The following is a 13884-nucleotide window of genomic DNA, read 5'->3' as shown; positions in this document are numbered from 1 at the left end:
AAAAAGCTCCAGTTTAGGATTGTTTCCCTGGTAACCAGGAACACTGTCATTCTGTGGACTTGTTCTTCCCATTCTCCCCCGTGTGCCAGGCTTCCAGCTTGCCCAGCACTCCTGTGGCTGGGACTCCTGTTAGGGTTGCTCCCCCCTCTCCCAAACTGTGGATCATGAAACATTATGGTATGTGCAGACCAAGGTGGGTGCACAGCTGGAACAGAACAGGATCAAGAGGAACAACAGAGTTTCAGTGAAGTCACCTAGCAAAATATGTAAGGAGAAATAGTTTTAGTATAACTTTTTATTAAATTAATCTCTTTGGGTTTTTAGAGAACAAATAACTGTCTCTTGTCCCCCACAGACAGCTTGAGGACAAATAAGTAATTTATGAGAAGCTCCCGACATCAGCTTTCATATTTCTAATACATCACAAGGAATGATCTGATTCTGGGTTGTTTTTTACTCCTTTGGCTTCCCTCAGATGAAGAGATTGCATTCAATGCAGCCATTGGAAGTGTCAACATTGTGCACTTCCCCTAAAGCAAGACTCAGCCTCTGCCAGGCTGTGCTCAGGGGCTCAGCACTAGGCTCAAAACATGATAAAACAAACCACCCATAAAATGGACATCCCTTCATTCCAAATCAATGGGAAGTCTTTGTTAATAATGTCTGTTCCAGGTGAATGATCCAGTGGGACAACAATTTCCCTGTGCTGTGCTCACATTTCAGAGGGGTACTCTAAAAGGAACAGCTGGTTGACTTCATGGAACAGACCAGCAACTCCATGGAGTCCAAAGGGGGTATTTTGGGTGATACACTTCAATAACAACTTCCCAGGGTGCTCAGGTGAGAGGCACTGCCCCACCTAAATATTTGACCTGAAGCTGCTCACTGAGCAGGCTCTCCAGGCTGAGTTCTTTGATGGATCAATTTGGAATGTGTTAATGGCATTACTCAGCACAATAAATAAAATGAGACTCACCTTAACGTTTCTTGGAAGGAGTCATGGAGTTTATGACACCCAGTGGGAACAGCAAGAGAGGGTCATCTGGAAGGAACAGGGAAACATGCCGAGTGCTCACAAGGGAAATTTCGAGAAACAGATGGAGAAAATATCAGAATTCTCAGCAGCCCCCAAGGAACGGATGAAAAACTTTTGGGTCAATAAGCCAGAGAGTGAAAGTCTCAGAAACAAGGTTTTTGGTCAAATTATCTGGTCCACATACTGGGAAATGCTAATAATCCACTAGTTCCTTCAGTCTTCATGGGTGCAAAATGTTGAAAAACTTCTGAGGTGAAGCAGTAGGAGAGATATTTCCCATGTTATTTATGGGAAATAATTTATTTTTTTTGTTAAGTGGGAAGGATGGCTTTTCATTCACTGAAGAACCTTATAAGGAATCTGAATTTTCTTTCTTTTGATGATAAAATCAATAGGAGAGAGAATTTTCTAACCTGATCATCAGATCTGTTACTGAAGGCTCAATTGGTGCAGAAACACAACACAATAACAATTTTAGATGGAAGTTCCATTTGTAGCTGTTAAATTACCCAAAGGATCTTTCACATGAATGCTCCGGACTGAATAGCATGTGCGTATACATTCCAGCCATGGATCCAAAACAAATTAGGAAGCTAATACACACCCTCCACTGGGACTTAATTGACCATTAGTTTCCTAGGTTCTGAAAAATCATGTCATTATATCTAACTTATTTCAACATTGCCTTTTACCCCCATAGGATTCTACTGCGACATACGTTTTAAAAAAATGCATCCTCCACCACAAAAATACTACTGCTTTTTGAGGGTGAAAGCTCCTGCCCAGCAACACTTCACAACTGGTGTGGACATTTTTGCTCAGGAATTGAAAGATACCATATCTCAGTACAATTACGCAGAAGAATGTAGGTCAGACAAACATAATTACCAATTACAGAGTTTAGACGAAGATGTGTCAGTAACAAGCTCACTGCTGGGAAACAGTATAGCTAGTTCTTAATAATAAATTTCCTTTAGACATCTGCCTCTCCCCAGAGATTCACACCAATAAAATGTAGCAGAAATATAACAAAATCCCTTCAAACGTCTGAAGGGAGTTTATCTTTTGGGAAGAAAAACAAAAAAACCCAAGCAGATAAAAATTGAAAGTAATTATAATTTCAGGGCTAACTGTAGCCATTCCAAAGCTAAACCTTTCATGAGCAAGTTCTGGGGATTTTAGCAGTGCAGACAGTTGCACACCAGGCAGCCCAGCTTTGTGTTTGAGATCAGCAACAACCCCCTAGGAGTTTAACATCTCTAATAACACTGAACTGAAGTCTCAGTTCGATATTGAGTTGGAAACTGCCAGTCCTAGACTCTGCAGAAATAACCCCAAATATTCTTAGCAGATCATCTTTACTACCCTTTGGTCTTCTGAAGCTGGTCAGCTATGCTGTGGGGTAAGATTGAATTGGAAGGTGATAAACCCAAGGAAGAGCTAAGCTTTGTGGTTTGTTTGTGAGCTCTTAACCTCCCTGTACGCAGGGCTCTGTTTGGAGCACGACTCAGCAATGCACTCTTGGCTGGTTTCCTTTGAGCAGGCAACCCTCAAAGCACCTCCTGCATTCTCATGGGCGGGGAGCCAGCCCCAGCACCCCAGCCAGCCCCAGCCACCCGTTAGCTGCAGCCAGCACCCCTGGTTTTATGGTTCCCTCTGCTCCTCAAGAAACACTCAATCATGTGACTCTCTGAGCCTGAAGATTTTGCAACTGTCACAAGGCTGCACCAGACAGGTACCTCGGTCAGGTATTTGGACTTTCTTTAAACTCCATAAAAATAACAAACAAAAGGGTTGACCTTGTACTGTACGTGCATGAACGCAGGATTTAAACAGATGCAGAAAAGATCAAGAATTTCAAATAGGCCCAGGAGAATGCCATTCTGCAGGAGTATATTAGGGTTCAGTGTAAAATCTCACCAGAGAAAAAGAAATTAAATGAAATAAAAAATAAGTGTAAACCCCAAGAGTACTAGCAAAGATGTTGAACACTCTGCTCCAGTTCCTGTTTTCTGACACTAATCATACATTCAAAAACGTGTGTCCATTTCACAGAGTAAATGACAATGCCCTCCTAATTCCAGCAGCTGTATCTCCATCCTCATTTGAAAGACATTACAGAAATGTAAAACATAGCAATCAGATACAGTCAACCCCTGCACATGTGTCTAAGAAGCGTGACTCCATAAATAATTGGATTATTTTGGTTTTTATCATGCATCTTTCATTAAGCATCTGTAACTCTCAGTGACTTCCAGATCCCATCTTCATGGCTAGAACAACATCCACTTGGAAGAAACTAAGGGCAATATTTTAGGTAGGTAGAAGGCAGGGTTGGAAACACAGTTAGAAGTATGACACTGTTGCATACTTATAAACAGCCATAGGTAGTGCAATGTTTATACACCATCAAGAGACTGGATTTTACTCTAAATAAAGAAAAATATCCAAATGACAGAGGCTTTACATGTCCACGAGATGCATTTCTATAAAAGACATGCCGTGTTTCAAGTATGAGTTATAGGACCAGATGCTGGAATCTGGGTGAAGAATTATAGGCTGCGTTTATGGGAGGTCAGGTCGGGTAACCACAATGGCCTGAAAAATATATTAATCTCATTTGAAAGATGGAATGGAATGCAATCTTTAAGTTAATATAAATACACCATCTGCAGCAGTGAGCCCTGAGGAAGGCATCAGAATATGGAGCAATTTAGGCAGAGAGGAATGAACCAAATATGAGATAAGGCCAAATTGAACAGCAAAGCCTGATGTCTGTTATCCTCCGGAGAAGGTGAGGTTCAGGCCTGAATCCACTGCACGATTCCCAGACCTGACCCATGTTTCTGGAGAAATGTTAATGATCTCATTAATCCTGGGTGCAATGCAGTTCATCCAAAAGAGAGTGAGGAAGTGATGGGATGACAACCTGTGCTTATGCATTTACATCAGGAAAAGATACTGCATCCAACATCAACTACTCATTTTGCAACTCATTCTGATTAACAGAGAATGTAGCAGTCATACAGCTGGCAAGTAACATTATCCTAAGAGCTGGTAATTAAAAGTGGACAAAATTAAGACAATTGTAGCTGGTACTTCCCAATGGCTAATATCCTCCAGCTGAGGAAAATTATGAGAAAACAGTGAGTGGGAGGAAGAAATCAGAGAGGAAAACATGAATGGAAATCAGAAGTTCTTTCAGAATAGTCAGTCCATCAGCATCATCAAGGACAGACTGGCTCAACTACTCCACTGGTAAACTGAAAGTGTTTTAAATATTCAGCAAATAGGGAAAATAGAGCAACTGTCTGAAGTGAAGAAAAACTTATATTGGAAAATAAAAAGGTTGTGAAAAACTAGCTCATGGCAATGCTGAGCAGGATTTTTTGAGGAGTGTTTGAATTGCATAGAATAGAATTGTGAACAACAATACAAAAAGCCAGACTTGTTCAATAAATGTTTCCATTTGGTATTTTTAAAAGTAATATCTCGATGGTGTTTATATGAGAGCAAGGTTGAATAAGTACTTTCCAGCCCATTAGGAAATAAGCAGGATGTTAAACATCATCCAGTAGAGATAAACATTTTTAAATCAGCAGGCCTGGATAAATAACACCCAGGGGTCCTAAAATATTTGACTGAGGAAAACTCTGGCTTGCTAATGTTAATTTTTAATACATTTTAATATCAGAGGGATTCCAGGTGACTGGAAGCAGGGTAGTAACCTGGGGGGAAAAAAATAAGAAAGTGAGAGATAGAGATAAAGACAGAAAAGGGGAGAGAGGGAGAACAGGAAACCAAGTGCAATTACAGGAGAGTTATTGAGCAGCTAACCTCACATCAATCCCATGTAAAAGAGTGGAAAAAATGAGACAGGACTGAACTGCTAAAACATGAAAGAACAAGATTTTAATTACTGCCAGTCAATGTGGGTTTATGGAAAATAGCTCAAATAAAACTGGTTTCATGTTCTGCCTGAAAAAAAAAAAAAAAGCCAACTGTACAGATGTAGCAGGCTTTCTCGAGGCTTTAGACTTAGTGCATGACATACTTACTAGATAAACACTATATAACATGAAGGAAACTTATGTTAAATGGCTAAGACATGGCTATTTAGCATAACTCAAAACCCAGCTGCGTCAATCAGATCATCATCAAATGAGGATTCTTTGCTGGCTTTCCGCAGGGCTTTGAAGTATACTCGGTGCTATTCAGCGTTTTCACTGATGCTCTGCAAGGGAATATAAAGTCAGCACTGATAGACAGATGGCTGACACAAATATTAGCAGCCTGGTAAATAACGATGAGGAGAAAATACTAATGCTGAGAGTATTTTGGGTCACTTGTTAAAGGGAGCCCATTTGAACGAAATGCAGGCAAGTACAAAGCTGAGCTATAAGGCAGAGAGCAAAATAACCTGATAGGACCCTGTGATTCTGGAGAATGGTTTGGCAATCACAGTGGGCAAGTAACACCCCATGAAAATTCTAATTCCAGAAAGTCTATAAAAAAGGACAGGTTATCCCTACGATCCATATACCCACAAACAAGCAGTAATGTGGTTTTATCTCTCACAGTGCAACATCTCACAGAAGTCTGGTCCAGTTTTTACCAACCTCTATAAACAACAGAAATGGCAAGAAAGAACTAGTATTAGACTGACCTGATGAATGAAGGAGACACCTGACTGTGAGAGATTTAAAGACCCATCTACTGAGTTTACTGTGAAGAAAAAGATGAGTGATGTCTTGATTACACTGTGTAGTTACTTGCAGAAAAGAACATACTGGATACTAAAGGGTTCTTACATCTGGCAGAGAAAAGCATAATGAGAACCGGTAACTGGAAGTTGAAATCAGAAATTCAAAACGGTCACAATTTTTCAAACAGTGACAGCGATTAACCACTGCAACAAACTTCTAAAGGAAATGATTGATTATCCATTTCCTGATGTATTCATATCAAAATTAGATGCTTTTCCAGAAAACATACTTTAGCCAAAATAAAAGCTATGCTTAATTCAGATGCAAAGTATTGGGTAACAGCAAAAAATATAAAAGTCTATGACATGTGGGAGAGAAAATATGATGACTGCATGGTCCTCTCTGAGTGCAGAATCTCTGGATGTCTGCAAGAAAGTTACCTCTAGTCTGGTAGAACAATGCAATCTATTAGAGGAAAAGATTTTAAAACCAAACTTGAAAGGGAGCTAAAAATTAGTAATAAAGTGAGTCTAACCACTGGACATGCTGATGGTACTACAACTCTAACAACTGTACATCTAGGTTGGATTTTTAAAAATAAATTTTTTGAAACTGAAAAAAACAAAACAAAACAAAAAAACCCCCAAAAACAAATGTGAGACAGAGAAATAATTGCTTATAGCTTTAAGCATTGCAGACTAATTTTCTGAGGAAGTTGTAGAAACCTTGAAGTTTTTAAAGCTTCTTTACGCAAACACTTTCAGTTCCTTGGAGAAAAGGGGGCTAAGGAGCAACCTTGTAGCTCTGTAGAGCCTCCTGAGGAAGGGAAGCAGAGAGAGAGGTGCTGATCCCTTCTCCCTGAGATCCAGTGATAGGAAACATGGGAATGCTTCAAAACTAAGAGGAGGTTTAGACAGGACATTATGAAACCATTCTGTACCAAGGGGGAGGTCAAACACTGGAACAGGCTTCCTAGAGAGGTGGTTGATGCCCTGAGCCTGTCAGTGTTTAAGGGGTATTTGGACAATGTCCTTAACAGGCTTTGATCACAGAGTATTCTGAGTTGGGAGGGACCCACAAGGATCAGCTCCAGACTGGTCAGGCAGCTGGACTAGATGGTCATTGTAGGCCTCTTTCACCTGGAATAGTCTATTCTGTTCTATCACACTGATTCTGATTAGGGAGGGATAGGACAAGATTGCCTCCTGAGTCCCACCTACTGCTATCATTTCTGTGCTATGGTTCAAGTAAAAGTCATGGTCATGGTGCTAAAAGTAATGAGGATAGATGGGACCTCTGTTATGCAGAAGGTCTAACAGAATAAAAATTTGAGCATTACATTATGTGATGTTACAAAACTTCTTTAGCTCAGTTACTCTAGAAGGTCCATCAGCCTGCTTTTCGTTATCCCAGTGTCTGAGATCAGAAATTGAGGTTCTGGTTATCTAATACCTATCTCAGTACTTACCTGCCCTGAAGCCCTGTAGCAGTTCAAGTGCTTTTTGAGAAATGGTATTTTTCAGGTCATCTGAGGCCAAACTGGATTATGGTGAACTTGAAAATTCAAAGCACCACGCAAAGGTGGCAGGGGCTAACGTGTCCTCCCCAGCAGGGACACATCTGAGTCAAGATGATTCACAACCAGGCTTGTACAAATAACTAATTTTTCAGTTTGCCAGGTGAACTTGAAGGGAGAAAAAACATTCACACTGCCCTGAAGTGAAGTTCATGTCTGTTTGTTGATGGAAAGAGCTATGGGGGAAAAAAAAAGTTATTTTCATCAGTCTGACTAAACTGTTTTGTTTGATTTGAAATTGTTTTGTCTTTGTGGTCTGTTGCATATAAACATAAATTTATGGAAAATTTTCTTCAAAAGTCCACCCATAATAGAATTTTTGAGTGGTGAACAAATGACTCACCTCCCAAAATTTTTGTGGCTTTGCTCAGACCTCTCTATGCATTTCAGCTTCAAGAGATACACTGATGGATTTAGATAGTATCAAAATGGATCAGAGAGTCACAGCCCTTCCAAAACTGGCCAGATACAAGTTGCAATGGGAAAGCCCAGAGAAACTCATTGAAAGGAATTACTCTCTGCATTTTCCTAAAAACCAATATTCAGGCAGAGAAAGCTTTGTGCAGCCAGATCTTCTCTTTAAGAATAATGGACATGAGTAAAAAAAAAAAAGGAAACTCCTACCTCTTTTTCCTGTCTCTGATACTGTCCATTTAGCAGAAATGATGTGGTTTTCTGTGTCTCCCCCTGCCCAATGGCGCAGCTACACAGCCATGAGCACCACAAAGTGTTACCCACCTTTCTCCAGCTCTGTACAGAAAGGGAGCTGAGTTGCTTCACTTCACATGGAAACTCCTCAGCCAAAATACATTACAAAAAAGGTACTATTTTTAAGTGAGACAAATCTTTATCATTAGTGCTACAAGATGTGCTTTTCAAACAAACGTATTGAAGAAATAACACCCTCTTGAGCACTAACTTCAGCTCAGCTTGGGATATGGCTGTGCAGAAAGCATGCTCCCAGCAGTTTGGACAACCAAAGTTCAAAGGAATATACAAAGCCTCTGAAAATGCCGCACAATCACAACTGCCTCATACATACATACATACACATATACAGATATATATACATACATTTTTCTGTGATTAAAAAACTCTAAGTTTATGGATTTTTTTTCTTTTTTTGGTTAAGAAACATGTTGATGTCCAGAGAACTTACAATGAGAGCAGAACACAGTTTTGAGTGCACAGACAGGAAAATCTTAGAATTATTTCAAAATATGGTAACCAAAAGGCCTGAAAATCTTTTTCTGGTTTTGTAAAGAATAATCATTTTACAAAGTGAAATAAGTCAATGCAGATATGAAGAGAGAATGACAGAACAGACTTAGGATGCCCACTTTTAGGCAAGTCTGTTTTAGTTTGTGTTCAATTGTATTCACACTTGTGCTCAATCCAAAAGGCTGAAGGGTTTAAGGGTGAGGTGATCCCATACAGGAGCTATTTTGACTTATTATTAATTGATTTGCTGCTTTATTGGTGGGTACCTGTGGCAGAAGTTAAGATTGCATTGTTCTGTGCATCCAGTGGTGGCGCAGATCTCAGGAGGAGTCTGGGCACTTGGGCACTGCCCCCAGCCCTGTTCCTCCACAGAGTGCAGTGCCCAGGGGCTGCCTTTTGTTCAAGTGCAGGATGGGAGCATTGCAGCCACTGCCAAGTTTGACTCTTCAGGAGAAATTTTGCTCCTGTCTCCTAGAGTAAAGAATAAAGAATTTGGTTGAGGAGATACACAATCTTATCTATCTTCTTTAAATTATTTGCACTACATTATTTTTTGGTTGGCTGAGTATCACACCAGCTTAAAAAGAAATACAGAAATATTTTGCAAGGCAGTGTACTGCCGTGATGAAAGGTATTAGATCACACACCCCTGAAATACCCTAACTTTTGCTTTCCCCTCGACTGGCATTGACCAGACCAAGCTTCAGTTATGTTTTACAGGGCTCAACTGGATTTACAATGCCAAGAAGTAAAAAATAAAAATAACGATAATGCTTCCTTTTCGCGCCATGAAAACAGACCAGCTTTGCCATATATGCCAGGTGCAAATCCCCTGGAAAATGAAGGTGCCATTTTTCCAGCCTACCGCTTCCAGAGCCACATTTGAGGGCTGCACCAGGAGGGGGCAGGAGAAAGCCGTTCTGCCTTCCCACCGAGGGAAACCCTGGCAAAACCGATTGAAAACTTCCCCAAGCTCCAAGTTAGCTTCTGTGCTCCTGGCACCATCCCTCTGTTACACACATCAAATGATATGTGCAGAGCACTCCGAGTGTGGATTGTTTGCAGGCAGAGATCCCGCAAATCCGGGTTTGTAATGCATCCCACGGTGTGATGGCCAGGCTCCCTGGCAGCCTCCAGCCTGGTCCAACTTCGCTTCCTCCCCAGTTAGGAGGAATTTTGACACGGAGATAAATGAGTTTTGGCTAATTTTCTCTTACAGCCCTTTGACGTAAAGACCATCTCACCTTAGCATTTGTGCAGCGCCTCTAAAGAGCCTCCCCGTGCTCTGAGCAGCAATCAACAACAACAGTGCAGCAGATGAGACTGAATGTGGTTTGTGTGAAGGCAGGTCAGATCAGGGCTGATGAGGCACCTAGTGACTGCACAGAGCATCACCTCAGTCACTTGTCACCTCCAAGGTGGCTGAGCAGGTGGCAAGGGTGCAGGGTACAGGCTGTGTCTGGATGGCTGAGTCTCAGTTCTCAGAGAAGACTACTTCAGACACCCATCTATGGTGGGGGGACTGAGAACTGGATGGTGGGGGAGACTCTTATATGTTTCAAAACTTCCAGCTTCTGGAAGGGTCAGGGGAAAAAAGTAAAAAACCCCAGTCTTCTCTTGTGGTGTTTGGAATTTCTGCTTTCAATCATAGCCAGAAACCAGAGATGTAAAGCTGTATGAGAATTAAATATGTAAGGGGGAAAAAAAAAAGATCAACCAACCTTTGCTGAACAACAAAGAAGACTTGGCTCACGTTGGTTTCCAACTATGGGTGAAGGTTCAAGTCACTTACTTCAAAAATACATTACTCATGAATGAGCTTTATTAAGAAACCTTGTGCTCCTATAACTCTTTCCATGTGAGGTTTTCAAGTACTTTATGGAATTAAGCAAAACAACCCTGGGAGGTAGATTAGTTAACATCCCCACATTACAGATGGGAAAACTGAACACTAAGTACATTTGTAGGAGAGCCAGAAATAATATTACCTAACTCTCATGTACTGCTTTTCAGCAGTAGATCTCACATCTTTACAATGGAGGAACCATTATCCTTACTTTATAAAAAGGCAAAGTGACTTGCTTGTCCTGGCCAATAGCTGAGCTGAGTGAGAGGAGCCTGTTCTTCTCAGTCTCAAGGCCTCATTTTACTAACTAAATGACCAAACCACGCTCTCTTTAATATTAAGCAATTATGCAAACACACACATTAAAAAAAAATACAACAAAACAAAAAACCAAAGAAAACGCATCAGGGGTGATTTTTGGAAAGCCAAAATTATATTTTCTAATATGGAGGATTTTCTTGATTGACTGTATCTCATATCCCACTGATGCATTGCATCTTTGCTTTGCTAGTGAACATGGGAAAATAAGCAAATTGAATCTTTTCACATTAATCATGTGGTATTACCTGACCACAGACGGCATCAGCAGAAAAATTTAACATCAAAGAAAACTGTTCTATGGTCCTTTTGATGTTCCAAACCTGAACACAGAGGAGATAGTTCAAGTTTTGACAGAAGTAATGACACGTAAACATGGAAGGGGTCATGATGCTGCTGTTAAAAAAAAAAATAAAAAAAATCCAGCAACCCTCTCCCTTCAGAATTTACAGCCTTTTCCCTTCTTTCAGGAAAAGCAAACTCTTGAGCTCTTTTGCTTCGAACTGTCTTGCACCCAAATGGCTTTTGGCAAAATCTCTTGTCCCAGACCAAGTCCCCAGTGAGCTGGGTGCTCAACAGACAAAATATGAAGGTGGTGCTGTCCCCAGAGAGCTTTGCATCTAGACCCAGTGAAGCCGTTGTTCCACCCCAAGAAATTCCCTGTGCTTCTTCTGGGCAATCCGGTTATTTTGGGCCCAGAAATAACAGTCTAAAAGCAGACAGTGTAGAGGCTTTTGAACCAGCAAGTAAAACAATGAAAGTTCATACAAAGTTCTGGGAGGGAAAACTGTGACCAAGAAACTCCTAAAGGCAAGCTGAAGTTCCTGCTTTCAAGGCCTTTCTGAGCTAGAACACTGATGGGTCAGAGGATGCTACCCTGGCCCAGCTGTACCTGGGATGCACAGTGGTGCTTGTCTGCAGGAAAATGAATCTACAACAACCACATTAATGTATTACAATCATATAAATGATAAAGATTAAAAACATTGCACATAAATTATAGATATCACCATATAAAGAGATTTCATGAATCCTCAAAATGGACTGAACTTAAGCCAATCTTTAAAATGGTTTTGGTAGAGTCACCTGTGTACTGAGCTTCCTTCTCTAATTCAGTCAAACATCCTTCCCAAAGGCTAAGCCAAATTAAAGCCAATGTTACAAAAGGAAAGGAAGGATACAGTTATATACACATGACTTAAATTCAAATGGCATAAAAAGCAAATCCCTACTTTTATTTTATGCATTTTTTCATTTTTATAAGATCAGCTCTTAGTACAGGCAGGCAACAGAGACAGAGTCAATTTCTTTTGCTCTTTGCTGTGCCCCAACTCTCATGTGTATATCTGATGAGTCACTTCTTGCTTGTGACATGTCTTTGCCACCTGCAAAACAGTCACACTGGGGCCCAGTGACTGGGTGGGGATTTTGAGATTTTTTTTTCCACTTGCAGAGTCCTTTGAGATCACTGGAAGGAAATTCTATAAACCTGTGCTGCTACTCCTCTGAATTACAGAGAAGAGATTCCATTTGAGTGATGTAGACATTATTACTGTTGCTGTTTGTCTGCAGAAAGTAACCTTTTACTGTGCTGAAAAGAGCCAGAGACTGCAGGAACTGTTGAGGATCACACAGTGGATGTCCTCCACTGTGTTGTGAAGTCTAATAAACCTAGAGGACTTTGTGTGTGCCTGAATCTGTGGGCAGACAGAAAGCAATTATTCCTTTTTCACTTGTGCAAATTTAGGGAGAAAGGTCATTTTGAACAGCTAAGAGAGTTTCTGTAATAATATTTTACTTATTTAACCAATCCTCAGTTTTAACAGATTTATGTCTTAATGTCAGCACTAACCATCCATCCAAGGACCAGAAAAATGCTTTTGTGTCAAAGTGCAATTACTCTCCCTCAAGTACAGATGTGGAAATGGAAAAAGAGAGGTATTTGAAGATTCTTCTCTGACATGGGAACAGCACTGAGATCTCCAATTTTTGTGTGCTCTTCCATGGTCCCTGCACTGTATTTATGCCCAGACTTATCTCCCTAAGCCAGTGCCAGCTCAGAATGACTCCAGGGCCAGTGCCATGCTATACCACAGCTAGGGACCCATGTTGAGATTTCTGCCACACTGAGGGTGGAAAAACTGTCTCAGGAACCCAGCCTGAAGCTCTGTGTTGCACAGCATACCTGCACCCTTTCCCCCTGAACAGTCCTGTTCTGTAGAGTGCAGGGAAATGTGTTCATGGATTAGCTGTCTCCAGTGTGCAAAGCTGTGCTCTCCTTTGGCTCTAAAACACCTGGCCTTGGTGTGGCCAGTAGGCAGAGACTAAACACAGGGTGGAAAATGCGGCAGCTCTCAGCAGGGTCCCAAGGTTTGAGTGATACACTTGTTCAAACTCTCAGGGCCATTTTTATACAAGAGCTCAATGGAAAATCCTGAAAAGAAAATGGGACAGGAAAGTTTGTCTTCCTCTGTGCAGTAGGCTAGGGCTGCCTGCTGGGATCATCAAGGAGTTTTATCCAATATTTTATGCTCTTGCAAGGGTCTAGACTGTTGCTAAAACTCTCTATCACTCTTATTTTTTTCCTTTGATTTTCCTCTCTTTTTAGTTGAGGTTTTTGGGGTTTTGCTTTGCGATGACGCAGTGGAGCCTGGGTAAGCATGGCCTGCAGCCCGTGGCTTTCTAGAGGCTGGATGACCCAGAAACTGGATGCCATGACCCAGATGGTCCTTTCCAGCCCTACCTTCTTAGGCTTACAGACACTGATAGCTGCAGGACCTCTCAAAACTAAAATACTTTTTCTACTGACCAAAATGCAACCATGAAAGAAATCTCTCTTGTTTAGTCATCTGGACTGCTGCCGGAGAAAAAATGAACAAGAGGTTTCCTTTAGGTCCACTGAGCAGAGCCTTGCACTGTTCACATCCCTGAAGGTGATATGCTCTCATCTAAGTAGAGCATCTGCTCATTTATTGTCCCCAGGAGTCATCACCTGGAATGGGAAACATCAGGGTTTTGCTTGAGCATTCAGCATTAAGTTGTTGGCAAATCTTCAGTGTAACATTTTTTCTTATCTAATGATAATTTGATGTATGAGAAACCTGCCGAGTGAAAGCATGACTATTATGTGAGCAAACAATACAGCAGTATGTCCAGTATTATCTGTGAAATGTATTTCAAT

This window comes from Melospiza georgiana, chromosome 7 (genome assembly GCF_028018845.1).
Source record: "Melospiza georgiana isolate bMelGeo1 chromosome 7, bMelGeo1.pri, whole genome shotgun sequence".
Classification (NCBI taxonomy): Eukaryota; Metazoa; Chordata; class Aves; order Passeriformes; family Passerellidae; genus Melospiza; species Melospiza georgiana.
The sequence above is the reverse complement of the archived record's forward strand: the minus strand, read 5'-3'. Positions refer to the sequence as shown.